Source organism: Typopeltis vanoorti, chromosome 11 (genome assembly GCF_054136105.1).
Source record: "Typopeltis vanoorti isolate ZY-2024b chromosome 11, IOZ_Tvanoo_1.0, whole genome shotgun sequence".
In the NCBI taxonomy this organism is placed as follows: Eukaryota; Metazoa; Arthropoda; class Arachnida; order Uropygi; family Thelyphonidae; genus Typopeltis; species Typopeltis vanoorti.
In genome coordinates this window covers 90,505,502-90,532,711 of record NC_143559.1, presented here as the reverse complement: position 1 = coordinate 90,532,711, position 27,210 = coordinate 90,505,502, and the positions used below count along the sequence as shown (strand labels likewise).

At 35.5% G+C, this 27,210-nt stretch overlaps 1 protein-coding gene across 5 annotated transcripts in view; it reads right to left on the bottom strand.

Annotated features, from left to right (window-relative positions):
- Rap1 (RAS oncogene family member Rap1) overlaps positions 1–26,004 on the bottom strand; it is a 198,429-nt gene extending 172,425 nt beyond the window's left edge. Inside the window, exon 1 of one of the 5 annotated variants that reach the window (XM_090400876.1) lies at positions 25,892–26,004. The gene's annotated coding sequence lies outside the window, so the exon portion shown is untranslated. Of the gene's footprint in view, positions 1–24,452; positions 25,307–25,891 lie in introns of those variants that run through there. The other 4 variants (XM_090400874.1, XM_090400878.1, XM_090400875.1 and 1 more) reach the window with 4 other exon arrangements.
- Positions 26,005–27,210: the final 1,206 nt, after the last annotated feature.

The following is a 27,210-nucleotide window of genomic DNA, read 5'->3' as shown; positions in this document are numbered from 1 at the left end:
CCGCCTCATTTCACCACAATCATACCTAGGCAACATGCTAACTACCCTTCCTGTCATACTATTCTCTTTTATCCTTTTAAGCAGCCTCCTGATATACATTCTGACACACTCTTTGTCCTCTCTCAAATCATTCATACCTATTAACTCTTTTGCTCGCTCCTGCCTCATATCCAATGCCTTAATCAGTTGTTAATCAGTTATTAACTTTTTCATGTTATAGTTATTAATACCTGACCTCCATGGAGTCAGACTCATCGTGGGAGGTACACACTATCACATACAAAACTCATCCAACCATGCCTTAAACTGAATCAATGTGTATACATTCAATACTCTCAGGCAAACATCAGTAAGATGTTTGGAAAACAAAGAATTGAGACTTTCATTGAGAAAGTTACCCATCATACATTACTTACATCCTATAATTAATTGCATTGGACCAATTAAAATGAGCTCTGATGCACTATGCACTCTTAAAACTTTCATACAGTGATAAAAATGCAAATCATAGTCAAATTGATGTGAATTTTGTAGAGCGGATTGCATAAGTCACATATCCAACCGAAATGAGCATGGAACGCAACTGATAGTGATTATATATATATAATCTCCATGGAGGCAGCAGACTTAAGATCGAACCTTAATCTTTAATACTCCCTGTATTCAAAACATGTTCTGGTATGTATTCCATTCACTCAAATTTCCATGTAAAAAAATTCACTCTCGCAACTTTTTTCACAACACTCAACTTCTAGCAATGGCCTCTGGTTCTTCATCTTCTACTCTTGATAATCCCTTCTGTATTAATCTGATAAAATTACCTCACTAACTTAAAACATCTCACCTCTTTCCCTCCTACCCACTAAACTATAATTTACATTCTGTTAACCTCTGTCTCTCCATAGCCAACATTCCTGAGTCCTGATATTGCCTTAGTCACTGATCTCTAGACCTCTTTCAATGTCTCCACATCATAATGCGAGTGACCAAATCTGAGCACAATAGTCCAAGTGTGGTGTGACCAATGCTTTATTAAGTGGCACAACTACTTATTTCCACATGTCAGTGTGATCTCATCATAGTATCAATGCTATGTGCAGTCTTTGTAATGTGCCTTCTAAACTTCAACCTACTGTTTTTTTTTTTGTTTTTTTTTATAAATTTATAGTTTTATAATTTTATAAACTATTATAAAAATGCATAGAGCAGCAAATGAAAATAACTAGTTCTATTTCTCGAGATCAGACCACATTTAAACCACTGTGCAAAACTCAACTGGATTTGGGAAAATGAGTAGGTAAAAAAAAAAAAAATCTAAGGATAAATTGAGAAGAATGTGCTTGAAGAATATAAAGGAAGTAATTAGTGAAACTAAGGATGACAAAACATGAAATACAAATGATATACAAGTTCCAGGAGTCATCAAAAAAGGTTGATAGACAAGAATATATTCTGATATTATTAACATTAGACCTCCACGGTCAAAAGATCATCACAGGAGATTCACACATTAAAAAAAAAATCTGTGCCTTAAACCCATTCATTTTCTGCACTCACCACACTTTCAAGCATTGTATTCCATTGCCAGCCATTCTTCCATGCAAAGAACCTGCTCCTCACTCCCTTGTTCACATCCTCTTTATACAGATTCCATGGATAGCTTCTTGACTTATCCTTATCTACTCTATAAAATAATCACCTCCACATTAATATGCTAATACCCCTTCCCCACCCACAAACATATGTTTCAATCATATACCTTCTATTATTCACAAGGCTCGCAAGTTGCATTCCTTCAATCTGTTCTCATATCTTTAGTCCAGACCTAACAATCACTTAGAGGAATTTTTTCTGTAACTTCTAAACTATCCTCATCCCCTGAAAACAAAACACTGTGATGCGTAGTAGTATGGAGCATGATCAAGGCCTTATACGAGGAAATTATAACCTCTGCAAGTCAAGATCCTCTTCATCATCATTGCTAAACTTGATTAGGTTATATTAGGGATCACACTTCTGATCTTACAATTTTAGCAATATGACCCCCAAAACTCCAAGTCTCTGTCCACCATCACTTCCACCTCCTTAAAATTTTCCCATTAATTATATACTCTGCATCCCAAACTTATCTACCAATTTCAAAAAATTCTGCTTTAAAACATTAACCTAACAGTTCCATGTCCCATTCACTTGCTCAGCCTATTGGGATCCTCCTACAAGGCTGAATCTGCTCTATTCAGTTTTTCCAAACTTTGCATTATTGGCAAATAGCTACATATATCTAGTAAAGCCTTTGCCAATACAACTGACATGTTAAACAATAATGGCCCCAAAACCGATACCTGCAGCACCCTACTAGTGACCATCTTTTGAGAAACCATTCCCCACACACAACCTGCTGATACCTATCTGACAGCCAATTACTTATCCAACTCACTAGTCTCTTATCCAAACCCATCTGTTTCAATTTAATCACCAGCTTGTATGGCAATCTATCCAAGGCCTTTGAAAAATCCAAGTATACCACCGAATATACATCGCCTTTATTTAAGTGAATTTGCCACCTTGTTGCACATAAGATTAATAAAATATGACCTCACATTAACAAACCCAGGCTGACCATCAGAGAACACTATTATCAATCCAATTCTGAATCATAGTCTTCAGCAACCTCTAGACTTTAACCACAACCCCTGGCTCACAGTTAAGCCTATAGTTTGCATCCTGTCTTCTCCCATATGTTATGGTCAAAAGTAGGAAACATTTTCCCCATTTCCACTACACTGGGAGTTGTGCTATTGCAAGTACTAATGTTAAAAAGATCTGCCAAAGGTGCCATTAATTCCCTAGAGTATTCGTTCAAAGAGTACCGATATACTGTCAAGTCCTCAAGTTTACATTTCTCATACCTCTTGCTCGCTCACCATCAATCCCTCCTCCATCATACCCTCTCTACCAGTGCCTTTTTTTCTGGCAGTACCGGCACCTTTTTTCTTAAGTTTTTAAAATTTTGCGATTTATTGACAGCAAAATGTATTATACATATTCCGGTAGACGGTATGTGTGCTCACAAACTGAATTTTCAGTTTTGATTACTCATAAGTTGGTACCCTGTTTTCCTGTTTCATAGGTTGGTATGCAACCAGAAACAGGAAGTTGTGTTCGCTTCCAATATCAGTTTAGCAGTTCTATATTCACTACTGCAACAGGCAGGTGTTCATGTGAGTTTTGAATTAATCTAAGTTAAATCAGTGCAATCATTGTTCAAAATGAGTAAAATAAGTAGTTACTTTATGCCAATGAGTAAAAAAAAAAAAAAAAAAGGAAGGTTGAAGAAGCAGAAATTGTTGAATCTACTTGTGATCCTGTAAAACAGAAAACTAGCACCGAAAATACACTTGGTGAAGAGATCACGAAACCAAGATCGAGATCCACATGGTCAAAAGGAAGCAGATTCTGATAATGATTGGCCCGAATGTTGGACACCTTTGCAGAAAAATAACTTCTGCAAGAAAAACGAGTGGCTGTATGTCAAGAATAAAATGTTGGGCTGTAAAGTGTGTCGTGATGTCAGAAGTCTTGCCGTCGATAAACACATGGGAACAAAAATTTCAGCGGAGTGGGCAAATGGTAAAATCAGTCATTTTGGAGAATCTTGCAAACAACAGTTAATACTTTGTCTCATAATAAAGACATAACAGGAAAAGTGTTTCGAACCGCTTACGAAGTTGTGAGGAGAAATCAATCATTTAACAACTTTGAAGACAAAATAAATTTACAGGAACTTAATGGCCTAGACATGGGATATATTCTTCATTCTGCAAATGCTTACATTAACATTGTGATCCATGTCGCAAACGAAATGAAAAAAACATTAATAGACAATATACTGAACTCCAAGAAAAAATATCGTTACTTATTGATGAATCAACAGCTGTGAGTAACAACAACATTGATTGTTATTGTACATGTAGTTCTTCCTAAACTTTCGGCTCCTGTTAGTCTTTTCCTACATATGATTGAATTATCAGATGTAACTGCTACAGGAATTCTAAACTTTTTAATTAGTCATCTTGAGTGTTTAGGATTATCTGAAGATTACTTCAAAGAGTATTTATTGTCTAATTCTAGTTGTCTAACGAGAAGTTTCCTAGTGTTATTTTTTGGCATTGTGCTAGCCATCATCCTGAATTGTCTGTTAGTGACACAGTGAACAATGTGGCAGGAGTGAATCGCTTTAAGAGTTTCATAGACAAACTTTATATGACTTATCATGCTTCACCTAAGAATGCTAGGGAACTACAGGAATGTGCAGTGACTCTAGAACTTCAACTTCTTAAAATTGGCAGAATTTTAAGCACTCGCTGGGTTGCATCTAGCTTGCACTGTTTCTGCAGTGTGACAAGACTTTGAAGCCCTCACCATCACTTTCTGGAGGTAAAAGAAGACAGCAGCAGAAGCAAAACAGATCGCTAACAGATTGCTAACTAGGTGGAGCACCCTCATGAGGGCGCTCCACCTAGTTAGGACTTTAGAGTCACCCAAGTGGTTGGGCTTAGTATTGTGTGGTATTTGTGTATATGTTAAATTATTTTTTTTGTAATCTCTGAAGATGTCTCAGTGACTGAGACGAAATATAGGAAGCATTAAATTCTGTTTTAATCCTTTCTGAGTGCTGTATACAATCCATTAAGCCTCCAACATGAAGAACATCTTCATGGTGAGTACTGGCACCTTTCTTTTTTCCAGAAAAAAAGCACTGCCCTCTACACTAGCTTCTCATGAGGTGACCATCATGAGAACAAAATACCCTGATAAACTGCATTAGTTACCAATCTGCCAGTGTCGTCAATTATCACCTTCAATCATTCTTTCTTCTACTTGCCACATAAAAGAACTAAGATTTTTCTTGGCTTGATAGCACTTTACTGAACTTTTTACTGTCTTTACTAAGTCACCTTCCTAGCCTGCTCTTCGTACTCTTTATGCAAATGATTATTATCAACATTCATCTAGTGTTGCCTCCAGAACATTTCTCCAAATTTCAAGCTTAATCCTTTAATTCGTTTTACTTCTACATTATTTAGCCTCTCACCTTTAAAATTCACAGCAGCAAGGTCTAAGTAACAGCTCTTGACCAATGCCTAAGCATCATCTCCTTTTAATTTCATTTAATCCTTTATCCAAGTGTAAGCAAACAAAGTTTGCACCTGAAGTATCTTCAGGACTGAGGCAACTCGTGGTAAAGGTGGACCAAGCTCTCATCACTCCTTGTCTCAGTATCTCCCATAATGCAAAGCACATCTCCTTGCAGACATGGTGGTGATACTAAGGCAGAAGTAATGGAGAAGTCATATTTACCTATGTCCTGAAGATACTTCAGGCACAAACTTTGTTTGCTTATACTTGGATAAAGGATTAAACAAAATTTATTATAGTCTAACCAAGTGGAAAGAAAAAACTTCCAACATCTTTCTCTAAATCCAGAATAATTTAATAATAAGGTGAGACAACTTTTGGCAACTCGTATAGGTAAATATGACTTCTCCATTACTTCTTCCTTAGTATCACCACCTCTGGGTCTGGCTCCCACTGACAAGGTCCCAATAAAGGTCAAAACCGGTCTGGATAATGGTCCTTCCCTTAATGCATAGATTATACATGTCTGCAAGGAGATGTGCTTTGCATTATGGGAAATACTAAGACAAGGAGTGATGAGAGCTTGGTCCACCTTTACTATGAGTTGCCTCAGTCCTGAAGATACTTCAGGCGCAAACTTTGTTTGCTTACACTTGGATAAAGGATTAAAGGAAATTATAGTCTAACAAGTGGAAATAAAAAAAAAAAACTACCAATACATATTGCTTCTTCACAGAAATTCTCATATGACTGGCTACAACCCAAATGATCATCTCATGGTTATTCTTGCCAACTGCAAAAAGATTAGACATTCCATTCACATCTTCTGATGACATGATCAGATATAAAACTCAACCCTCATGTGCTTTCAGCTATGTACTGCCTAAAATAGGCCTTATATATAAGAAATTCATTCATTCTCCTTATTCTCTAATACTCTTCATTCCAATCAATATTTCCATAATTAAAAACAATAATGATCACTCTTTTGCTCACTATGCCAATACATTTGTCTCTACTCTCTATATTCCCTACTAATAGCAACATCAAACATCTCACTCTATCAACTTCTGCCTCACACCATATTATCATCAGCTGCAGTCACCTCTCTTCTTGTCTTTCCTATCCTCATGAAAAGCATCGTATACTTCCATTTTATGAATATTCCTATCGGGATATCATTCTCATCCAACCATATTTCACTTATTCAAATTATTATCAGGCAAATAATCTCAATGCAACAATTTCATATCCCTTATTTCTAATACTTCTGGCATTCATTTCTTGGTCTGTAATCAGTCTTACCCATGCCACCCTCCCTCATCTGTGACTTCTTCACACCTGTTCTTGTCTTTTCTGTTAACAAGAAATAATTGATATACAAGTCTTTTCCCCAAATAGCTCCCCAGACTCAATTACTCTTCATGCAACCAGCATCCCAACTCCAACCATCTATGTCATTAATGATTCCAGAATCTACTCTCTTTATGCTGTCTCACTGCCCCCCCCCCAATTCCAGTTTCCCTGCCCAACCAGCATTACCATTCTCACAAACTACTCTCATCTCCATTAAAAACATTAGTCTCACCTCACTCTCCTGCTCATTTACATCAACTCTGACAGCTGCTAATATGTTGTTCACTTCTTGTAATAATCTCTCCAGTTGATTCACACCCAATCCAACCTCTCTTTTACACAATTCCTTTTGCCCCATGAATGCATTCAACACATACACCTTTTTCTTCACAATGATTTTAATTTGCCATCTCATTGTCAGTTATTTTGTTCAGGAATGACAATATGCACTGTTGGAAGAGATAAATGGGCATTTTTTTTTTAAATGCAAAAAGACATCAGAAGTCATACTGCACCAGGATGCAGATTACAGCAGTATGGTAAATGGTTAGTAGGACAATCATAAACATCCATGCCCTTGGCAGGATTCAAACCCACAGCCTCTTCGCTGGAGAGCAAATACACTACCCACTTAGCCAACCAGGCCAGCCATAAGTGGGTAAAATCAAATGCTAAGAAAATTGGCAAGTGAATGGGAAATGAAAATAAAAGGCATGTAATAAGATCTATATCAAGCATACAATACAATAGTTCAATTATCTGAACTAGATAGGTCCAAATTTTACCCACTTGGCCTCACCAAATAGCCAACATTTCTGCTTTCCAATCAACAGGGTTCAAATCCTGGAGCATGGATGTTTTTAAAATGTTTTTGGTAGTAGATGATTTTCATTACCTGGCATGAGACAGCATTTTACCAAGAGTGTTATGGAATTAGTTGTCAAACTACTAAGACTATGAAGCAAATCTGTACATGGTGGGTTCTGCTAGCCAATCAGCAGGTTGAAAAATGTTAAACTGCAGTTATACTAGTTAATGTGGATTTCATAACTATGCTCAGAGGTGAATTATTTTAATAATACTATTTAACAATGGAACTTGTTTGGGAAAAAAATAATAATTTATATATAATCATCAATTTAAAAAAAAAAAGAAAAAAAAAGATTCTCTTTGGTCAAATTCAGCTAAATTCAAGTATCTTCACGTTTCACTATATAATAAGTAAGGAAATAACTTAAAATCGAACAATGAAATTGTGTTTAAAATTTTTCTTGTAAGTACCCATGTAAGAATCCAACAGTATAATATGCTAGTATGGCATTTGCTGGTGCTCCCTCACCATGTTGCCCTCAGAACTATTTATTCTGCTCGTCACCCACTGCATGAAGGTTTTAAAAATGAAGCCCAGATGACAATGAAAGGTGAATGTTCAATGACATTTCTCTCCTCTCATCTTGTACTCTTATAAGTTATTATTATTCAGGCCTCCGTGGAGTCAAAAGACTCATCGTGGGAGGTCCTTTCTAAGAAAAACAAGTCTATCTAGACTCATCGAAGGAGGTCCCTCCTAGGAAACACAAAGGCTATCATACCACTCCTTAAACATATTGACCGTTCCAGCTCTCCCCACTCTATTAGACAATGCATTCCATGGTTCAACCATCCTCCATGCAAAGAAACCATTCCTCACCGTCTTTCTCACAGTTTCCTTTCGTAACTTCCAGGGATGGCCCACTTGTCATGACTCCTTAACACTTGGTTGAACAAAGTGAAAGAACTCCCCAGTGTCAACCCTGTAACCACCTCTCAACAGTTTAAAAGTCTCAATCATATCACCTCTCCTATCCACCAAACTCTGCAGTCCACACTCCCTCAGCCGATCCTCATAACTAACATTGTACAGTCCTGACACCATCTTTCTTCTAGTGGTAAGACTTATACGTTGGTTAGACATAACTGGTAATTAATTTACGGAATTAACAACGCATATAAAGTAAATTAATTAAAGATAACTTTAATGAATCACTTCTATATTTCGACAATGTCACATTGTCATCTTCAGGAACATAAAGATATGGTATGTGCACTACAGGAACTAACAAAGCAAATGAGGCAGAAATTAAGACACTAATTTCGTTCCTAAAGTCCTAATGGTGCCCTCTTGCGGGCTAATTTGGTAGTCTTGGCCGTTGGGCTGAAGTTCTCATAATGAAAGTCTCCCAAATTTGGGGCAGTTTCATGCACCCAAATTTGTTGAGGTTAGGAACGTTTTTTAGAGCTGCTGAAGATTCTTTGAATAATCTTTCGTATTTAAACTTGCTGCGATGGATTATTTTTGTCTTCTTCCAACGAATTTTATGGTGGGTATCTAAGGCATGGTCTGCCAGCCCAGAGCGGCTGTACTGGTGAAACCGGATGTAGTCTTGGTGTTCTGAAATCCTGATATTTGTTGTTCTGCCTGTTTGGCCAAAGTAGGACAATTTGCAGCTGCAAGGGACCTGGTATACACCAGGTAGGTCTAGGGGAAGTGGTTGGTCTTTGGTAGAGCGGATAAGGGATAAGGCATCCCTTATCCGCTCTACCAAAGACCAACCACTTCCCCTAGACCTACCTGGTGTATACCAGGTCCCTTGCAGCTGCAAATTGTCCTACTTTGGCCAAACAGGCAGAACAACAAATATCAGGATTTCAGAACACCAAGACTACATCCGGTTTCACCAGTACAGCCGCTCTGGGCTGGCAGACCATGCCTTAGATACCCACCATAAAATTCGTTGGAAGAAGACAAAAATAATCCATCGCAGCAAGTTTAAATACGAAAGATTATTCAAAGAATCTTCAGCGTTCCTAACCTCAACAAATTTGGGTGCATGAAACTGCCCCAAATTTGGGAGACTTTCATTATGAGAACTTCAGCCCAACGGCCAAGACTACCAAATTAGCCCGCAAGAGGGCACCATTAGGACTTTAGGAACGAAATTAGTGTCTTAATTTCTGCCTCATTTGCTTTGTTAGTTCCTGTAGTGCACATACCATATCTTTATGTTCCTGAAGATGACAATGTGACATTGTCGAAATATAGAAGTGATTCATTAAAGTTATCTTTAATTAATTTACTTTATATGCGTTGTTAATTCCGTAAATTAATTACCAGTTATGACACCATCTTTGTTATCCGCCTTTGTAGCCTTTCCACAGTTAATTTATCCCCTTCAAATCCTGGGAACCAGATCTGAGAACAATAGTCTAAATGTGGTCTGATCAGTCTTATACAATGGAATAATAACCATTTTATCTCTGCAGGTCAGTGTCCTCTTTATTGCAGCAATCCTCTGTGTTACTTTCACTACCTTTGCAATATGTCCCCTAAATTTCAGGTCTATCAATCATCAACCCCAGATCTCGTCTCCCCTACTTCCTCCAGTTTAACTCCTCCCATAGAGTATACAGTGTCCCATCGATGTGTCCCAAAACCTTACATTTTACTGCATTAAACTGACACCTCGATTCATTTGCCCATCTATCTAGCTTATTCAAATCCTCTTGCAGGGCTACAACATCTGCACTATTACTAATAATCTTTCCCAGCTTTGCATCATCCACAAACAACTGAATATCCCCTTGCAATCCACGGACAATGTCATTGATATAAAGATTAAACAATATAGGTCCCAGTACTCAGCCCTGTGGAATCCCACTTGTAACCTTCTGCCTCTTTGATATTGCTCCACCATACACAACTCTCTGATACCTATCAGACAGCCAATCCTGAATCCAATTGACCAATCTGACATCCAGACCCATGTGCTGCAACTTGAATATCAGCTTATCATGTGGCACCCTGTCAAATGCCTTTGCTAAGTCTAGGAAAATTGCAGTATATACCTTTCCCTCATCTAATGGTCTTGTGACTTTATCATAAAAGGCTAGCATATTGCTAAAACAAGAGCACTCCTTCACAAATCCATGTTGACTCTCACAGATAACATTACCCTCATCTGCCCAATGCTGTATACGGTCTCTCACTACTTTCTCCAAGATTTTACTAACTACTGATGATACACAAACTGGCCTATAATTAGACACTTCCAGTCTGCTACCACCTTTATGCAATGACACCATCTTCCTGCCATTCCATGGGCACCTTTCCCACAGCCAGACTTTCATTGAAAAGCCAGGTCAAAGGCACTGTCAGTTCCTTAGCACATTCTCTCAAAACTCGTGGTGAAATACCATCCAGTCCCATAGCTTTACTAACATCCAGAGTACTCAGTATATGGAACACACTCCTCCTGCACCTCTAAACCTCGAACCTGCCCTATCCCTCTAGTATTCAAATTGACTCCTCCAGGATGAAATACTCCAATAGTGTTCATTGAACAATTCCACTATGTCCTCTGCATCAGTCACTCTATTCCCATTTTTATCCCACAATGTCATTCTTCCACAGTCATTTCTCCTCCTACTGGTCACATAGCTAAAGAATTCCCTAGGCTTTTCCATGGATCTAAGGGCCAATATTTTCTCATATTCCAGTTTCGCCTTCCTTACCATACTAGTCACACTCCTAGCCTGTGTCTTATATTCTTCATGAATCTTCTCTTCACCTGTCTCCTTATATCTCTTCCATAGCCTCTTTTTCGCATGCAGTTCCTGTTTAATATTGTTTGCCATCTACTTTACTCCAAATTGTGTCCTCTTCTTCACTCGTGGAATACAGCTTACCATTGTTGCTAACAAATATTCCTTCACAATTTCCCAAACACTAATGATATCTCAGCCTTCCAATTCGCCCCTCCACGAAACTATCCCAAGTTGACGTCTAAGACTATTATAATCACCTGCTTTATAATTCCACATAAGTTCCCGTCTCTCTGATACTCCTGCATGTTTATTCATTTTCCAAGTCAAAATCATATGGTCGCTCTCTCTCCAACTGGTGGGAGAGATGTCAACTCAGTTATTATCAACTCTTCTGATGCTATAACCAAATCCAAAACTCTTGAACCTCTTGTTCCCTCTGTTACATGTTGCCTAAGACATTTGTCCCTCAAGAATTCAAGAAATTCCATTCCCTTATTGCTATATGCATCTTCCTCCCCCCAATTTATACTGCTGTAGTTAAAATCTCCCATAACAATCATTGTTCTTGCACTTGCCAAGCTTAACTGTCTAAACATCTCCAGGTCCCCATCCTCTCTGTGCTCCTTGGTTTGTAGCAACACCCCACTAAATATCATGTCTTGCCCACCTCTACTTCACACCATATGCTTTCAAAATCATTAGTGTCACTACCTTCCAAAGCCTCCACTCTTAGAGGACATATTTCGTCACTTATCATAAACAGTACTCCAACACCATGCTTTTCCTTCCTATCCTGCCGAAAAATGCTGTAACCTGCTACTTCTATTCGTTATTATATCCTCTTCTGTCAACCATGTCTCAGTGATCCCAATAATCTTTGGCCAGGCTGATGCTATCTGCCGCACCAATTACTCTCCTTTATTCCAGATATCCCTGGCATAGTATAAAGCATAAAAATGCTACTGTTTCTTTACCTAGCGTTATCCCCTCTAGACTCCACTGGGCTTAGCGTTACCTGATGTCATCTCCCACAATAGGCCACCCCTACTACCATCCACACTGGGACACACTGACTCGTTCAGAACAGCAATCTCTCCAGATGCCTAAGTCCTTCCTCATTGAAATGCAAGCGGTCTCTCGCATACAATTCCTTTCTGCTCTCAAACCCAATCCAAGCATCCACATATTCTAATCCTCTCTTCTGACACATTCTCGCTATTATGTCATTCAATATCACTGCTCTTCTGCTCAGCTCATCACTATCATACCTAGGCAACACACACACACACACAATCCTTCCTCTGTGTCTTCTTTTGTACAACCTCAAGCAAGTATCTCATATCCCTCGCTGCCCTACTTACAACACCACTCAAGTCATTTTTTCCCACCATCACAATCATCTCATCCACCCTTTCACCTCTCTTAACTGCCATAGGCACACTTTCTATCGTTCCTCCTGGCAAACGCTGCTCACGCATCCTATCTTGAACACCACAGATCACTGAGTCCCCATACATTACACCACTTACCACCATATTCCTCGATTGCTCACATGCATCCCTCACTCACTCTCTCTCTCTCTCCTGTAACTGTTTCTCTGTGCTCCTCTACTTACCTGTCTTCTTGACATCACTCTATCACTAGTCCCTGTGCTCCCTTGTATTCTCTCTCTCCTGCTGTTTCCATTCTTTCCTCTTCTATCATTCCTATATCTGACACTCATTCCCTCTCTTCCACTTATCCTATTCTCACCTCTTCTATCTTTCATACAACTCTCTCTCATTCCCTCTCTTCTACTGTTCCTATTCTTTCTTCTTCTACCAACCCCATAACTCTCGCTCTCATTCCTTCTTCTCTACTGTTCCTATTCTCTCCTCTTCTCTCATTATATACAAGTTATATGACTACTTTATAATTTTGAACTCCTTGTAGGTGTCATATATAATAAAACTGAAAGTTTTTTCATTTGATTTATACTATAAATTAAAGACACCAAGAAATTATATTCTTGGTTTAATCCTTTATCGAAATGTGAGCAAAGTTTGTGCATAAAGCATCTACATGACTGGGCTACATGTATACAGTGGCTAATGACTTTATATCAATTGCCTTAGTATCCCATAATGCAAAGTACACCTTTCAGAAGTGTATAATGCTATGCATTATTGAAAAGCCACTACCTAGACCAAGTTTCTACTTTTATTAAGGTCTCATCAGTGAGAGCTAAATCCAGAAGAGATACCAAGGTTGAACTAATGCAAGAAGTCATATTTCCCCATATACAAGTAGTAAAAAAGTATCATCTTAATAAAATACTCTTGATCAGAGATAGATATTGAAATTTTTTTTTTTTTTACACTTGGTTATACTTTAAATTAAAGATGTCAAGAAATTATACTCTTCGTTTAATCCTTTACCCTTCGATAAAGGACTGAACAAAGAATAAAATTTCTTGGAATCTTTAATATGTAATGAAAATGGTCTTGGAACAAAACTGAAGGTTCTGCTCATTATCTACATCAGTGTTTCTCAAACTTCAGATATCCGTGTATCCGTTCTTAAATTTTCATTATTACCAAGTACCCCCTAATTAAATAATTAAAAAATAAATAAAATAATTAATAAAAAATTAATTTAAAATATTAATTGAAATTAAATATCTATTTTATTTGAATTTATATGTTCATGTAAACAAAAAATATGATTTATTTTTAAATTTTGGTTATCTAGATATGTCAGACACACTCAATTTCATTTGATCTAGATGCAATTATCAACGTTTTCTTGTTGCTTACAGCTACTTGTATTTGCTATATTGCTCTCTTTTGGGGGTTTTATAAATCCAATCTTTAACCAATGATCCATACATAAGAATTTGAAAGCTAAAAAAAATATTGTATTTACTAGAATATAACTAACTTTTTTTCCCAAAATTAAAGCTAAAAAAGCGTGTTGCGAGATATGTGCAGGAATTTTCAGAAACTAAAGTTTTCAGAAAAAAACTGAAAATGGTGCGACTTACCAAGAAGCTCCTACTCGCTATCACTACTTTTGGCATCGAGAACAGTTTCTTTGTGTGCATTGTCAAAGTCATCTACCCAAATAGCGTCATCTTCTTTCCCATTATTTCAAGCAAAAATTACCTTAATTTACAAGACTTGAGATACATAGAGCAACAAAGAACTGCATATGATTGGTGTGATATTAACAAAAGATCGCGCAAACCAAAGACCAATTAGCATTTCAACAGTTGAGTTGAAATGCTAATTCTCTTCAACTGAATTCCATAATATCTGAAGCACATTCACTATATATTTCTTAGTTTTAACACGTTAACGACGGGGCTGGTATCAAGCAAAGTTCCAGGCAACATATGGTTTTGCTTGGTCTATATAGCAGTTTCTGTTGGAGAGGGGATGTGATTCATTAGTTAGTGCCGTTTTATCCCAGTTGTCTCTAATTGCACTGTATGTTGAAAAATATAATGATTCCTTTAATTATTCATAGTCGAAAATTGCCACGTACCCCGAACGATCTTTCGCGTACCCCTGGGGATATGCGTACCACACTTTGAGAAACACTGATCTACATTATATAAGCTTCTGCAAAACTATACTGTTGTAGATGCATCTCCTTTGTTCTTGTTGTATATTATCCAATTCTAACCCATTCCCTATTGCATGTTAGGCTCAATGATCTGCCACAGCCAAGTAACTTGGCATCTGTGAAACCAGACTAATTCTGATAGGAAGTTAATCCTGTTTAAAAAGTGTATTATGACTCAATTGTTTATAAGTGATTTACAGTATAAATAAAAGAAAAAAATAATGATATCAAAGTTGCTAATATTTCATCGGTTTTTCTAACCAGCATCAGAGAACACTTAATTAGAATTTCAGTGAAAGAATTTAAGCTGTAACTGAAAAGGAACCAATAAGAAGACACCTTATCCATCACTAGGAATGGATAACAGCACAGTTAATGTATAGAGGTTAATACCAATGTGGTCTCCCAGATCTATAGCAAATTAATACAGCATACTTGTTGGAGGTTACGGGAGTGATTTATAGCTGATGCTGATTCTAAAAATAGAATTTCAGAACCCGTAGTGACTCGTGTAGCACAGTTGTTCTCTTCCATTTAATGGTTAACACAAGAACTGCAACCATGGTAGATGATCATGGTAGCAGTTCTTGCAGATGCTTTAAATATTCCTTTACACCATTAAATGGAAGAGGACAACTGTGCTTACACAGGAGTCACTACAGATCTGAGAGACTATTTTTTAGAATAGGCATCATTTATGAGGCACTCCCATAACCTCAAGTATCACTGTTAATACAGCCATTTCCCAAAAATCTAAAGAGACTGTCTCCAAGAAGACATTAGCATGAATGTCTCCAAATTAATTGCACTGTTATCTGGCCCTTAGAATGCACCTGGTTAGGACATTACTTCCTTTTTAGTTACAATCTGAACTGTTTCCATGGTATTCTGAGTGCTGTGTCACAGTTGTACTCTATGCTCTGTTGATGGTTAGAAAACCAGCAAAATATTAACAAGTTAAGTAAATGAATTAGTTTCTTTTTCTTTTGCATATACCATGAGGTATTGTTATGAATAACTGCCAACACCTAAGCCTTTCTATGTGGCTGTCAAAATGTGTGTTCGCCTGGCCACTATGCCTACTTTGCAAGATGAGAAACTAGTTTCCAGGAAGAAGCCATCTATTTTCACATGAAACTGGCTAACTCACCTCCAGATGAAAAGCTCTCTAAATGGTTCTTTCACATCCTGGATGGGATTCAAACCTAGGTCTTTCCAAGAGCATCAAAACTGAATGAACTATGGGGACTCATATCATGTGGAACATTGCTTGTCTCTAAAAGCAATGTTCCACGGGACTCATATCACGTGGAACATTATTTTTAGAGACAAGCTGATAATTTCATCTTAGATACCTTACTTTTTTTTTTTTTTTGTAGATGACCGAATAATAATTGAACAACTGAAGACAATCCACAAAAAGCTTATACAAACTGAATTTAATAAAACAATGTCAGTCTCAAGAAAAAAAAAAAAATGACCATCCAGACTAGTATAGGAATAGATAGACAAAATAATCAATCAACAATTTAAGTTACAATAAAGATTTGGACATTTTTAAAAAATTAAATTTTCTAAAGTAAATGGAATCAACAAAATATTAATGCAAGCAATAGTTACCAAAAAGACTAGAAATATATATTTTATCAAAACCAATATTATATGGCAGTGAAGCATAGACAACAGAAGAATCATAAGAAAAGAATCATTGCAACAGAAATGGAATATGAGAAAAGCAGGCTATACAAAATAAAAGGAAATAAGACATACTGAAAGAACTAAACCAAAGAAAAATACAGAACCAAATAGAAAGTGCATTTAACATGAATAGTGATAAAATACCTAAGAAGATGAACTACAAAGGCTGAAGAAACACAGGGCCAAGTCCAAAACAGGCCACCTGGTATAGATTCCTTTTTATTTCCTGATATTTTTGAAGTTTCTCCAAAATTACCACTGAAAATTAATTTTTTTAATTCTCCACTTATTTTCAAGTACAATTTTTTAAGCATTCCATAAAAATCTGCTTAACTTCTGTATGTAAGATGTTCATTTCATCATCATGCTATGAAATGTTTAGGATCAGCCATCTGGAATGAGTAATAATTTGCCATATATATACAACTTACACTGTTATGTGAGATATAACATAAGATGATTATCTGATTGGGTAAAAAAAAAAGAAACTGAAAAACTTTACTTTTTATAAATATAATTTTCATAAACACTTGCAAGGTACTAAAAAATAGTGGCATACAATAGGTATTCCAGCGGATGTGCTGTTGTAAGACAATAAAAAAAATATAATAAATAAAATGAAAAAAATAATAAAATAAACTTGTATAAAAAGCTTACTTTAAGAAAAACTTTACTGAGATAAAAAGCTATGTAAATTTGGAAGAGATGGATGGATCAACTTCATATTCTTTGTTTGAAAATTGCACATATTTTCAACATCATTTTCCATTATAGAAAAGGATAAAAATGTATTGTTTTTAAAACTGACAAGGACAACTAACTTAGCTCAGTAGTTTACCTGCACTCTCTGTGTAGGTATACTACTACTCTATCTGTGCTGTGTAGAGCACAACACTAAAACCTCTGCTTACCTTTAGCCATTAAAAAAAAAAGCATATCGATCCTGCACTGCAGACTTCACATTAATCTCTTCAATATGATTAGTCGACACTTGCTTCAATCACAATGCTTGCGTTATCCAATTTACAGTCACACCGTTGAACTTGAACATACTTAGCTTGAGATGCAGAAGGATTAGTGCTGATAAGAAGATCCTCCTGGGAAAGTGCCAGGGAGGAGTTCTATGTACTGTATCTCATCTTCTGCAGGAGGAATTTCTATAGTAATGGTGCTTTCTTCTGTTGAGGTTGAAGGAGGATCTCTTGCCAGAGGTTTCAAGAAACTATGGGGTGTTCTGTTTTTTCCTCTCATTCAACAGCTTTTAAAATGGCCATAGTGTTGTCTTCAAAGGAGCAGATGTTTAACCCTGTTAAGAAGATGTTAACTCCCAACATTCTAGGAAATGTTTTCTGTGCAGTAAAGACAGTAGTATTTTGTGACTTGTGTTTATTGCACCACTATATGTACTGCAGTACTGTACTGCAAGTTAATTTAATTCAACATTTATTACTAAAATAAAGAGCTAAAAGGTTGCTCTCTCTCTTCTAGCAGTCTTTGCATTTCAACAATTGTTTCTCTCTTTAAAAAGAAGTCTAGTTGAGGAATCTGTTACTTTCATTTTTCCAGCACCTCTTTGTTCTTAATTGTATTTGCAGTGGTCCTAGCCACACATTTTTCACAAATTAACTTAAAACTAGAGACCTTTCTTGATGCTTTACCTGCAGAACCAGCTTAAGATGATTGAGATCTCTTAGGAGCCACGAGTTATTTTATGAATCTTTCTTTATAATAAACGTAAAATTATATAAACAAAGTGGGTATTAGATCCAGCATTATTTCAAAGCCAAATGTAGAAACCATGAAAGTTTCATAAGGCAAGTTTGACCCAGAGAACTCACAGGAATACACTCCTTGGCATTCACGAGTTGCCTTAGTGCAGATTACTTAAAAAGACATTAGGCACCACCTAAGCATCTATATTTGTGTTTTATTAAATCCATTTTGATAAGGTTACACTGACCTGACAGCTGTTTCAAACTGGTTGGTTCTCTTCAGAAATCAGGTAGAAACCTTAAGAGAGCAAAAAAAAAAAAAATCTCATTCAGTTAAGAATATATATAGACACTTGGGTGGTGCCCAAGTCTTAAGTAATCCGCACTAAGGCAACTCTTGAATGCCGGGGCATGTATCCATATAAGTTCTGGTGTCAACTTACCTTATGAAACTTAGTTTCTACATTCAGCTTTGAAATAATGCTGGATCTAATATCCACTTTGCTTATATAATTTTGCATCACCAAACTGAAGTCTTTTAGCTCTTTATTTTAGTAATAAACATAAAATTAAATTAACTTACTGTACTGCAGTACATATAGTGGTGCAATAAACATAAGTCACAAAATACTACCCCTGCTAACCAAAAAATATAAAAAACTAAGTCAAAGGTCACTATATATACAACCAATCAAAACATCTGGAGAACTACTGACAGCAGTGTTCCATGTCTGCCTCAATTGGCCATCACGCAGGCTTCAACAAGAGCATCACATGTTGGTAAATGAAGTAGGTGCTAAATGCATGAAGGCCAATGGAAGAAATGATGTGAAATGAAAAGATATAAACCGAGCATTACATTAAACGAGGCTCATTGTAGTTAGCTTTCATGTGACTCCCACTCGCCAAAGATCATAAAAATGTATAGTATCTAAACCTTATATAAACTAAAATTATCTAAACTTATCTAAACCTTATCTTCTCCACACTTGGTAATAAGTGTGGAAAAGATAAGGTTTAGATAATCAGGAAATCCTACTCAAGATCAAAACTTTTTTCCAGCCATTCATAAAAAATAAAGTTATTGAACATTTTGATAGTTTTCTACTCAGAATCTTCAGAGCACAAATTACAACCATGAGAAGGACAGCACTCAACTAAACACTGTAGAAATAACTGAACTCGAAAATGACCTAATACTTCAAAATGGTGCTCTCTATGCCAGATATCCATAAAGTTAATCTGGAGAAATCAGGCTATCTCAGAATGACTGTCTCTGAGATTCATGGCAAATTAATGTAGCTATACTTGTTGAGGTTATGGGAATGCCTCATAGCTGATACCCATTCTAAAAATAGTCTCTCAGACATGTAGTGATAACCACAATTATTCCTTTCTATTTAAATGACACATGAAGGAATGTCTTGAGAATCATCTACAGTGGTAACTTGTCATGCAGATTTCAGATGTAGTTCTTTTGTTCAAGGTCTGTGTTAACACAAAAACTGCATCCACGATGATCTGCATGTTAAGTCATCAAGGGCAGACCATGCTTTTAGACATTCCTTCACACAGGATTAAATGGAAGAACACAGCTGCTACACAGAAATTTCTACAGATCTAATGGACTATTCATAGAATTAGCAACTATAAAATCACTCCCTTAACTTAAAGTATGGCTGTATTAATTTGTTATATTAATTAATTTATGAAGATTACTTTTTTTTGGAATAATCTTCTTGAGGGACTCAGATTATAGATTGAGATCCTAGGATTCTCAAATAAAGTGTTAAAAAAAAGTTACATCTTGACCCAAAGATTACCAAAAAGTTAAAGCCTTATGTCAAAATAGGATTCCTAAAATTGACTAACCTAACCCCCTCCCATTTTGTCCAATAGTTGACAGCACCATCTACAAAACCGGTCAAGCATTCATTCAAATCACTTCACCACCCCCCCACTCACACACACAAGCAAGCATGCCTCATTTATTAAAATTTTTTGCTTAACTTTAAAACATTAATTAAAAAACAATCTAATATTTGCAGTCAGCTCTAATATTATTCCTTAGCCAAAACCCACCTTTGACATGATCTAATTAAGTCACATTTCCTCCCATCACATATTTGAATTCTTCACCATTTATTGTTTGTTTTTTTTTATGAAAAGGAAAAAATCCAAATAGCTGGATGAGACTGCAAAAGGGTTTCTCCCCTCTCTCCAACTAATATACAGAATATTTTGAAAAGCAAGCAATCAACACAGCTTCATTTAAACCAGTAGATGTGTTTACTATTTGGCTTATGGTCTAAACACACTGGATACGTTTGTAGCATACATAACAGCCAACATCCTAAAATAAACTTCAGGATAGAAAAAGAAATGAAACAATTGTCCCTCCTTTCTAGAGACTAGCTGCATGATTAATGGCTCATTATCCATTTCCATTTATAGAAAACTCGCACATACAGGAATGTACTTACATTGCACTTACACAAGCAGTCACACCACCCATCTCAACAATGTAACATCCTAAAAACACACCAAGCCAAGCCTATTTATTTAAATGACAGCCCTTGAAACTAAGCTCAGATACCTTCGCAACACTTTTTTAGCCAATGACTACAACCCCTAATAGATAAAATATTGCATGTATCCCTTCCCTCGTGCAACCAAAACAAGATCACAAAACCATTCCCATCCTTTACATTCAAGGTACATCAGAAAAGAAAGCTCAAGTTCCATGCAGATATCTCCATGCCACTTTCAAACCACCCACTGGACTAACTACTGTCATCCATTCTCCTAAAGGCTAATTTGATCCTCTTGCACATTCTGGAATGTGCAAAGTCTTGTGCCTGCAGTTTAGCCTACTTTAGACAAGCTGGTAAATCAGTAAACATCTACCACAAAGAACACAAAAATGACATATACAGTTATTTGCATGTAAAACAAGTATATTTAGGCTTAGATGCTGGTTTACATTCATGTTTCACTTTAATGGAATAATTTACAGCACAAATAAATAATTGACAATGGGTTAATAAATTTCAATATTTCATTTCAATCACAGACACATCAGGAATGCAATGTTAAAATTGTAACAACACACAATAAATGGAAGAAATGAATGAAGTCCTTTATGTATTCTATTTCATTTCTTCCTTGTTTCTGTGTTATTACAATTTTAACATTGTACTCCTGATGATCTCTGACGGACGAAATATTGAAAGATTAATATGGATTACTGTGCACAGATTTGGTCACCAAGTTAGGTTTAGAAACACATCATCAAAAGGATGATATAAGATGTTGGAGAGAATTCAGAGACAATTGACTGAGTTGGTTTCTGGTATGTGGAATAAGAAGACAGATTGACAGAATGCAAATTACAGAGCCTGTTAGGTAGAAGAAAGAGGGAAGACATGATCGAGACATACAAGTTATAAAGGTAATTAACAGATTAGAGTGGATGATATTTTTCACATAATATCTAGAGACGGGGAGAGAACGAGAGGCCATCCCTGGAAGCTATGTGAGAGGATGAGTACATTTTTTTGCATGGAGAGTGGAAGGTGATAGAATGCATTGTCTGAGAGTGTGGTGAGTACAAGGACAGTGAATGCATTTAAAGTGTCAAGGTATGAGAAGCTGTGCACATAAGAGTGGAGCCTCCCACGATGAGTCTCTTGACACCATGGAGGTCTGTTAATAATAATAAACCTGTTTAATTATTTCTCCTTGTGCTGTAAATTAAAGTACAACATATATATATGTTAAGTTGAGACTGAAAGACCATGTAAGATTAAATAGAAGACCAGATCTGAGAAACTGTTTTAGAATCAGTATAAATTATGGAGCTCCCTCCCCCACCAAGTATATGGCTACATTAATTTGCCAAAGATCTCAGGGAAGACACTGAGATTAGAGAGCCTGACTTCTCCAAATTTAATCTTCGTGATTATCTGGCCCAGAGAGGATGCTGTTAGGACACAAATTATAGTTGTAATTTGTGCTCTGAAGATACTAGATAGAAAAATAGCAAAATATTAGTAAGTTCAATAAATTGTTTTTTTTTTCTTCTCCTGAAGTTTATACATCAGGTGAATTAAATAGTATAGGAGACACTGAGATGTGTAGCAGAGTGCCAATGGAAGTGTCATGTAGTAAAAATAATACTGCAAAGCTATTATGAATAACCAACACCTAGCTTTTTTTTTTTCAAGTAATTTCATGTCTCCAATTTCACCAAACAATGAAATTCATTTCCCATTGGAAAATGTGTGAAAACTAATGCCCACAATTGGGTCTGAGCCCATAACCTATTGGCTGGAAAGCAGGTATGGCATCCACACAGCCAACCAGACTCATGAAGGTACTAGGTATGAATTTAAAATACACTGCAACTGATAAAAGTACTGAAAAATTAGAAATGTGACTTGACATTCTGTAGGTTAGAAACTACATCCTTTATTAGATTATTATACTCCTTTCTCCACACCCTTTATACACAGCTTTTGGCTTTTATTCCAGGGTTTTCTTCAGACTGGATCCAATTTGACCAAAATATTAAGTGACATTCACAGATCTCTCTCTCTCTCTCTCTCTCTCTCTCAGAATGACCCATCCACAGTAGCCTAAAGGCATGAATGCTTGTTTAAGAATTTTGAACCATACTAAACTGTTCTAATTTGAATCCGATTCTATGCCAAAAGTGTAAGAAATTCTAACATTAATTCTAGCTGTATCACAAAGTTCTATCAGTTTTACCACTTAAGTGGATTCTAACTCAAATCTGTGGCACAGTGCTATCTGGACTATTTAGAGTTATGACCAAAAGCTATGAGGCTAGTGTATTAATGTTTTAATTCATGTTTTTCTGGTTAGTTGTTTTGTAGAATGAAAAATGTTTCTGGAAGGAAAACCGTACCACCCCCCCCCCCCGCAAGACTAGCTAACTCGCCATCATATGAAGCATGCTATATTTCCCTTTGATACTTAGCTGATTGTTATACATTTTTATCTTGTTTCAATCCAGCTTGTAATGTTTGTCACTGAAATATTTGAATTTTAGTTATCAATACAGTTTATTTTGTGCTTACACATATTCTTAACACATCTGAACCACAGGTATCTTTAAAAAGTTTAAGTCTATTTACCAATAGCTTCTGCAAATGTGTTATCATATTGACAGAAGTAAATGATATTAATAAAAGGAATATTAAATATTTTCCCCCTTATCCCCCCCCCCCAAATACAGAAGTCTGAATCTACCTTGATTAATACCAAATATCAAGAAAGGCTTGGATGATGTAGAGCTGGTCAAGCACTACTTAATAATGAATGTTCAACTGAATCAGATTAATATTTCTTTGAAAAAGAAGAAAACAAACTATTTAGCCAATGTAAATTTATACAAAGTAGAAAGTGCTAATCAGATGCTTTTGAAGAATGGCCAGAATAAAGCTATTTTCCTTGACAAGATCAAAAATGACTACTACAAAAACTTCCATCTTAAACTCACTATGCATATTTAGTACAAAAGTAAGCCAACTGTCTATAAACATACTAATATTTAAATAATGTATCAAGAGTGTATGCTGACAATGTATACCTATAGAATTATAAATGGCATAGCACATTCCCCTGAATTGTCTCCAGGTTTAAAAAAAATAAAATCACAGAAAGAAATGACAACTGAATTAAAATTTTCCAATGACTTAATTCTAAACCAAGTTAAAATCGTTTATTATAAGATTCACAGGAATATATATATACCTTTTACATTAATATTTCATGATCCACTAGGAAATATCAAATGTAGCTATTTCTTTCAAAGAAAACATTCTTGTAAAGTGAGTGACCATACTATTACTAATAGTAAAATCGATACATTTCATTCAAATCATTTTCAGTTGTTTAAACCAAATGAAAAATATGCCGATAGTATATGTATTCTTTATATTCTAGAATACTTACCATTTGCAATATTGCCTAAAAAGGCATAGAGGATATGCGAGAATTAAAAATTACACTCCATGACAGTTAAATTTCTCCACTTTCTAAATGTTATCTGACTTGGTATTTCATAATAGTTAAAATACATATTTGCCTTAATTTTCCAGTTATGTTAACTTTAAATGGGGGAAAAACTAAGTTCTTGAGACGATATATAGTATTTCACATTAAAATATTTTTATTTAAACAAAATCAATTTTCAAATCAATCAATTTCAATATATATATTAAAAATATATTAAATTTCCTTACATAAAAACCACAAATATTTCTTGCTATAGAATTTATGAAAACAAGCTTAAAAGAACAATACAAATTTTGAATATACATTCATGTTTACCTATAGTTATGTCAGCACATATACATCCCCTTTTGACTATTAATCTCCAACTATTTTGACTATTAATCACCAAATTCCTGAATACTAGAGCTACATTTATACATTCCTGAGGGGGGGGGGGGCTTATGATTTGAAATATATAAGAATGATAATATCCGCAATATCAGAAATATGTTGAAAAATAACTTTTGTTGCTATCCAGTATCAGATGATCAGACTGTCAATGGTCAAAATTCAAATAAATGAAACCAAAATAAAATTCTAAACAAAATATACAATCAAACAACATTCTGCATTTTTTTTCCAACTAATTTGTTGCAAAATTTACAACAGAATTTGGGTTAGGCGGTGCATTTGGTATTCAGCTTTGGGTTTTAAGCTACTTCCAAACTTAACCAGGTATGTATTGTGCTTTTGTATCGTCCATTCATTTAAATTCAATATATAGTTTAACACTCGGTTATCTCAATTTTAAGTGATTTGGGAAAAACATGAAGAAATAAATGACAATTCCATTAAATTATAAAATTTTGATAAGTCTAGAATGGTTTGTTACTTCGAATTTCAAATAAAGTTTGTTAAATAAAAACCTTATTACTCAGCATTTCAAATACATTTAAAATGAACTACGAGGAATGCATGGAAGTTGAAAAAGTTAAAATTCTACCAATTCCTACAAATAATGAAAATGATAATCCTGCCAGTTTTCTTTAGGAAGTTCAAATATCTAATTTTATCGCTTTTCCCCCCGCTTCCCACCCGAAAAGCTTTGGCAAAGTACAGCGGCTAAAACAAATTAGACAAAAATTAAATGCCTTTTTTTTTTTTTTTTAACGATGATAAAAACCGCTTCTTTCTTCTGCAACAATTTTGACTTCATGAAATAAATTAACGTAAATCGAATACATAGGAGCTTGTAATAATATTGATTTATAAAACGAGAGTGCCTCGTATTTAACACATCTGTTATTATCAGTTTGCAATATACCAAAAAGTAAAAGAACACCGAGGAAAACAGGCAGATGGATGATTATATTACATATTGTGCATATACATATCTCGATGTATTAAGAATTTGATGAGTTCTTATTTCGTTTCACTTCATGAGACAAAAATCCCAAAGCATAACTAACACTGTAACAATTGATTAATCAGATGTTTCGCAGCAAGGCGTGGGAGGTATACCATCCGGTTCAAATAGTACTTAATATCAAATGGCATACACAAAATACTAAGAACACCGGATCAGTCTGGCTTCAGGAATGTGTTAATATTGTTCACATATCAACTCCAAATATTTAACTTTAAATAATTTGATGTTTCTTTTAAAACTTCATTGATGCAAATAACAAAATACAGAGATGATATCAGAGGTGGCGAGAATACTCAAACAAACGGCAAAAGAATTATATTTAGTAAAAGCTAATTCACATACTTACCTTAAACGTACATAAAAAGGTTGTCTCAGTACACGAAGTACCAAAATATCTTATATTAATTTATTATCACAGGATGAGGGGCGATGTCTCCTTCTCTTCCTTAGATGGTGACGTCAAAATATACATACATGTTACATCACCAAAAGGTGGAAGGAAAATTATGGATTATTTAAAATTAAAGTTTTTACTCTGAAAATATATGGTATAAATTTATATTTTTAAAATTATGAATTATACAATAAGAACATGAAATTCTAGCTTTGCTAAGACGTTTATATAGCTAATTATATCTACGAATCGCCTTTTCCCTTTAGCTATATGAACTGCAAATTCCCAGCATGCTGTGGGAGTTCCTCTTCACCTTTCTTCTTCTTTTGGCCATGTTCGTTTCTTGTTCTGTGTCTGTTTTTAATTTTTGTATTTCCTTATTCTGTATTTTTTCCCCTTTATTCGTTCATGTCAGCTACTTTCTTCTTTTCTCTCATTTCTTTAACTTTCCCACTTATCTTAAATTTCCCTCTCCTTTTCTTTATTTAATAAAATCATACTGCACTGTGATCTTATTTGATCGGGTAAATCAGCTTTGAGCTGTACAATACTCGAAATGATAGCAAACGGGGAGTTTCGAGTTTCGGCAATAATTGCCGAAATAGTGAGAATTTGTTGGCCTAATTTATGTTGGAAATGATGCTTCAGAACGGATATCTGAATAAAACTGCACACGTCAAACATACATGTTTGGCGTTGTTGCGTTTCATATTGAAGAAAAATAAATTGCTGATCCAACATACTTAAAAATATAATTGCAATTTGAACTCTTATCTACAAATTATTAAAAACAACATGCTTTTAATTTTTGTTAATTATTTTGAGAAATTGGAATTAAGACTTGGTAGGCTTTTAACTTCCGGAAATTGTGAAGAGCTTGGCAAAATTGTTGCATTTTATAATGTAATTATATGCTTTTTTCCCCTTCCAAAGGTGTTTGACAAAGTTATACCAGATAATTTGCTGCTAAAATCACGTGTAGTAGCATATCAATAAATGGTGCTGTATATAGGGATAGTTTAAAAAAAAAAAAAAAAGTAACCTTTTAGGATACTTTTATGCTTTTTTTTTTTTTTGCTTTTTTTTAAATAGCTTGTTGATAGATCTTAACTGCACATCTTCAGTGCAAAGACTTGTCACAGTAGGTCTACCAGTTGCTGTTCCCATCATGTACTGAAAAGTGTACCCTGCATATGTCTGCAGAATTCCTTTACAACTTATGTTTCTGTCACATCCCTCATTTATGTCTATCAATTTTTGTAACCCACATA